Below are 6197 nucleotides of genomic sequence, written 5' to 3' on the forward strand. Positions count from 1 at the left end.
TTGTCGCTTCTCAGGATACACAATTTCGGCAGCCTTCAAAATAAATTTTTTTGACGAACTCCCCCTCACAGTACAGCTTTTGATGCTAATGCTATTTCGCTAGCAATTAGGTAGCTGGCTTTCACTGCATCATCGCTGGCCTCTTGGCTCGGGCTGAAAACAGATTGCTGTTTCCTCAGATCCACCAATATTTCATTTACCTTCTGTCTTCTCAGTTCTCCATGGAAGCTGTTGTATTTTGTTTCGGTCCAATCTCCATAAAATGTTGCATGATTGTGTAGAATCATATAATGCATAACTTAATTGCAAAGTAAGAGAAATTGGCCTGTTTTCACTTGGACTATTAGCTTCTTTCCAGCTTTACATAATGGAACTACTACAGCGTCTTTTCAGCACCTAATTGACCCTTTTCCCATACCTTATTATATAACTATAAAAGAATACCTTTTGATGATTCACTTACATTTAATAACATTATATAGCATATCTGATCTTTACACAGTACTGATAACCTAGTACTTCTTAATGCACTATATTTAATTATACTATACTTAATAGCAAATGAAGTATATTTTCATCTTCCATAATTAATTCTCTATATCTTAAAACTGTAAAAAATGAAATAAATAAGTCAAATGACAAAAAAAGGTAAAATAAAATATTTTAAATTCAATAAAGTGCATAAACTAATTCTTACGGCATTTTTCATAAAGAATAAAATAAATAAATAAAAACTTATTTTACAGGTTTTTCTTTGAATTAAGATATTTTACTTCAACGGTTTTGTTTGCCAGCCGTAGCTGCCAGTCATTTTACAGTTTTTTTTTTTTGTATAAAATTTTTTTACAGTGTAAAATGGTTGTAAAAAAGTGATGGCACTAATAGTTTTATGGAGAAATTGTTATTTTACAGGAATTTCCTAGATTATAATGACCAAACACCTTAAATATTGAAAAAAGTGACAGCATTAAAGGTTCTAATGACAAACACTGTTATTTAACAACCTTTGCTAAAGTTTAATAATAAAACACATTCAATAAATTGTCAAGACGTGCTCAAGATTGTAAATTAATTTTGGAGGACAAAAATAAATTTGAAAAAAAAAAAATAAACTGTATAAAACGGATTAAAATCATCTCGATAACATTTAATCTAAATAAAATAGGAATGATTCAGTTAATTAAATTACAGTATATATCTTAAATTAAATACAACATTTTAACTACTAGTAATTATCAGTAGAACAGTTATCAAATTCTCAAATATATATTTTTTAAGTGATTAAAGTGAAATTATCTAAACATTCTGAACACAAAACATTTACAATATTCCACACCACTATTGATTTTAAACATTAAACAATTTAGATTTAAAGAAACACGCCACTTTTTTTGGAAATAGGCTCATTTTACAACTCCCCCAGAGTTCACCAGTTCTGGTCTGGCGGTAACAATTTTAGCATAGCTTAGCATAGATTCATTGAATCAGACTATACCATTAGCATCTCTCTCAAAAACAAATGACCAAAAAAGTTTTGATACTTTTCCTATTTAAACCTTGATTCTTCTGTAGTTACATTGTCTACTTAGACTGACGGAAAATTAAATGTTGTGATTTCTAGGCCGGTATGGCTAGGAACTATACTCTCATTCCTGTGTAATAATGGATGATGCAACAGGTGGAATGATATTACGCAGTACCTGAAAACTTAATTTTTATTAATTAATTAATTTTATTAATTTTACCTTTATTTATCCAGGTAAACTGTTTGAGAACTTCTCATTTACAAACATGACCTGGCCAAGAGGCTACGGGAATAAATGGGAACATACTGTGCAACTGTACATAGTCAAACACATGACACATAGAACAAGCAATTTAATTTAAAAAGATAGACAATAAAGAAAAAAAAAACAGAAATAGAAAAACAATAAAGGGATTGAAAGTGGAGTCTGGGGAACCGGTTTTCGACTAAAAATGATATCTTTTGTCTTACTGGTGTTAATACGGAGGTGGAGATTGTCAAAAAACTGCTCTATAGAGGTGAAGCTGAGTTTAAGACTGGAAGCCGCAGAATTTGGAGAGGATCCACCTGAGTACAAAATGGTATAATCTGCATAAAGATGAATCTGGGAGGTGCCAGCAACTCTGGCTTTATCATTGATGTAGATAGATAAAAGGCTTGGGCCCAGGATGGGCCTTGAGGCACACCTTTAGAGATAATAAGTGGGATTATTTATTCATGGTTTTAAAAAAAATTTTGGGTTTGGACCTAAAATAATATCATGGATTTGTCTATTATATTCCACTCCATCAGCTTCTGTGAAAACTTATTCTGAAACTTCCCCTTATTTCTGTCTTTCTCGTGACACCCGTCAGGGCTGCCCACTTTCGCCTCTCCTCTTTGCCTTAGCTATAGAGCCTCTCTCCTTAGCATTAAAATCGTCTTCAGTGTTTTCAGGTATTTATAGAGGAGGAAGGGGAGCATCGTGTATCACTGTATGCAGACGACCTCCTGTTATATGTCTCAGACCCTCTTAACTGCATAGATAGTATAATGCACCTGTTGAATGAGTTTGGTTTAATTTCAGGTTATAAATTGAATTATGCTAAAAGTGAGTGTTTTCCCATAGGTGATTTGGCGAAACAAATTCCTCCAGCTATGCTCCCTTTTCACATGTCTTCTACAGGTTTCCGTTATCTAGGAGTTCATATTTCAAATTCATTCAAGTCTTACTTTAGTAGGGCAGGATTTAATCAATCAAAATGAATATTCTAACAAGAATAGTTTTTTTTTATTTCAGACTATTCCTGTTATTCTTCCTAAATATTTTTTAAATCATTCAAATCCATCATATCCTCATATATCTGGGCTGGTAAGCCTCCACGTGCACAAGTCAACTCTTCAAAGAACTAGAACAGGATGGGGGTCTCGCTCTTCCAAATTTTATTTTCTATTATTGGGCAGCTAATATTCCTTCTACTGTAGATTCAACTTTTGCACAGCTCAGAGAGAAGGGCCTTGTTCTATTTCATGATTTGATTCTTGATGATCATGTATTTGCGTCATTCAAAGATTTGATGAGTAGTAGTAGGCGGCAGCCATATCACCCTGGAGCCCAAGACTGGTTGCCCACTGAAGCTAAGCAGGTCTGAGCCTGGTCAGTACCTGGATGGGAGACCTCCTGAGAAAGCTAGGTTGCTGCTGGGAGAGGTGCTAGTGAGGCCCGCAGGGGGTGCTCACCCTGAGTAGTAAGTTAAATTTACATATAAGGAACAGCTGGAGACCAATATGCAACTTATTAGGTCAATTGGAAACATGATTGGGTATAAAAAGAGCCTCTCAGAAGTGGCAATGTATCTCAGAAGTCAAGATGGGCAGAGGATCACAGATTCCCCCAATGCTGTGGCGAAAAATAGTGGAGTAATATCAGAAAGGAGTTTCTCAAAGAAAAATTGCAGAGTTTGAAGTTATCATAATTTACAGTTCATAATATCATCCAAAGATTCAGAGAATCTGGAACAATCTCTGTGCTTAAGGGTCAAGGCCGGAAAACCATACTGGATGCCCATGATCTTCGGGCCCTTAGACGGCACTGCATCACATACAGGAATGATACTGTAATGGAAATCACAACATGGGCTCAGGAATACTTCCAGAAAACATTGTCGGTGATCACAATCCAGACGTCGTCTCTTTTAGGGAAGACCTTGCATTTTCCAACATGACAATGCCAGACCACATACTGCATCAATTACAACATCATAGCTGCGTAGAAGAAGGATCCGGATACTGAAATGGCCAGCCTGAAGTCCAGATCTTTCACCCATAGAAAACATTTGGCACATCATAAAGAGGAAGATGCGACATAAAAGACCTCAGACAGTTGAGCAACTAGAAGCCTGTATTAGACAAGAATGGGACAACATTCCTATTTCTAAACTTCTAAGCAAATTTTCTCCTCTATCCCCAGACGTTTTCAGACTGTTATAAAACTTTTTTGAGATGTGTTGATGCCATAAAATTAACTTATTTTTCCCTTAAAAAGATACATTTTCTCAGTTTAAACATTTGATATGTAATTTATGTTGTATTCTGAATAAAATATTGAAATTTGAAACATCCACATCATTGCATTCTGTTTTTATTCACAATTTGCACACTGTCCCAACTTTTTTTGGAATCGGCTTGTAGATTAGATTGCATTAAACTTTATTGTCTTTGCACATGTAAGGTCCAAAGCAATGAAAAGCAGAAACCATCTAACCAGAAGTGCAATAAGCAGTAAGTACAGGATATACAGTGTCTGGGTATTATTAATGTTAAGTTGTCTTCTAATTAATGTTTCACCTGTAGTTTGAATACTCTTTCAAGAAGGAAGGCAGAAGCTTTCGACAAACGCTTCTTAATTCCGGAAGCTATAACATTTTCAAGAGATGAGTTTATTTTTTATTTTGTTCTACACTGTTGCTGTTAAAACAAAGTTATATTTTACACAACTGCCTTTTCTGGTTCTGGTTTTATTATCTGTGTTGTTTATTAATTATTATTATTCAGTAAATGTTTTATATAAGTAACACTAAAATACTTGGTATTTAGTATTGATAAATGAAAGCTGTGTGTATCCATGATGGTGATTTTAGTTACATTATTTCATCTAAAGATGGTGACAAGACACTGCTTTTCCGAGTGAATCTGCAATAAAGACTAGTAATGAATTATCCTTTTCTTTTTAATGCAATTATGTGCCTATTTTGGTACAAACATACAGCTCACAACAGTTATGGGGGACAAATGAAAAGGGTATACAGAAAAAGATGCACATGTGAATAGTGGAAAAACTTTGCTACCTCAGTATGCTTCCTTATGATTTGATGGTAAACGTTTGAAACCAGACAAGCAGATTGGGTAAATTTTAATTAAATATGCAACATTTATCTAATTAACTTCTACATTACAAAGGATATAGATACATGCAATAATAAGTTAACTTTGGCTATAGTTAGAGCAGCAGAGGAAGCAATTCTTACAACAAAGGGCAAGGAAATGAAGAAGGTTGTCCCCTGGTGGAATCTGAAGTTTTTAAATATGAAGCTTTGAGAAAGACATTCATACTGTATTGAAGGATTCAATGTTTTGCCAGTTTAAGTGATGATCACTGTGGTGCATCGGCTAGAATACATGAGGCATGGTTTCAAAAGTTTCTTTATTGCAACAGTTGGATAGATGTATTAATCTATACAATAATTATTCTTATTCCAGTTACATCAATCATCCAGCATTATATCCAGTTATATAGTTTTTTAACCTGGTATGTAATGGATAATTGTATTTATACACTGACAGCAATTTGCTTTAAGGGATGAAACTGTCTGAAAGCTATATGTTTAGGCCATAAACTGTGTCACACATTGCATTAAATATAAAACAATGACAGTAAGCAACAAAAACGATCAATTCAAGATGCAATATTAGGTACAAATTATGGCATCAAATATCAAACTGACGGTAAATAAAAAGTAATGTGTTCATCCATTCATTTAAAAGAATAACAGAACAGTAACATAAAAACAGTATATAATGTGAATATTACAAACCACTTTTTTTCTCAGTAAATATACATATCATATTAACATTTATGTACTCACTGTTTGTTGCACGCACAAATCCACCAAAACAACAAGAATTAGCAACACTGAAATTTCACTAACCATCACTTTACTCAAACTACTGTAAATGTCCTCTAATGCATTAGTCTTTGAAGTCATATTAAAGCAGTCCATTAGCGACCTCCACTGGACTGGTTCATACAGTCCTTTTCAACAGCAGCCGCCAAATTTGTCTCATAAATTTGCAGTCACTTGGGCCACCCTTTGTCCCCATCATCTGGTACAGTGGGGAAAGTTATCAGATGACTAGCAGGCCTGACATAAGATCGATCTTTCACTTGAATCTCTGCTCTATGTATTTGCCCATCAACTCCCGGGGAACACCTTGATGACTCGTCCAATTTGCCATAGCGCTCTGGGTAGTTAGGGGTCCACAATGACTAATACCTTATTTGGTTGAATTGGGTTTGTATCCGTATGCCATTTTTCTCTGGTTTTCAATGCAGGTTAGTAATTCTTGATGAACTGTGACCAGAATCAGTCAGCAAGGTCTTGACAGTCCCTCCAGCACAGAGGACTGAGTATAA

The sequence above is a fragment of the Carassius auratus genome, unplaced genomic scaffold, assembly GCF_003368295.1.
Source record: "Carassius auratus strain Wakin unplaced genomic scaffold, ASM336829v1 scaf_tig00217128, whole genome shotgun sequence".
NCBI classification, from domain to species: domain Eukaryota; kingdom Metazoa; phylum Chordata; class Actinopteri; order Cypriniformes; family Cyprinidae; genus Carassius; species Carassius auratus.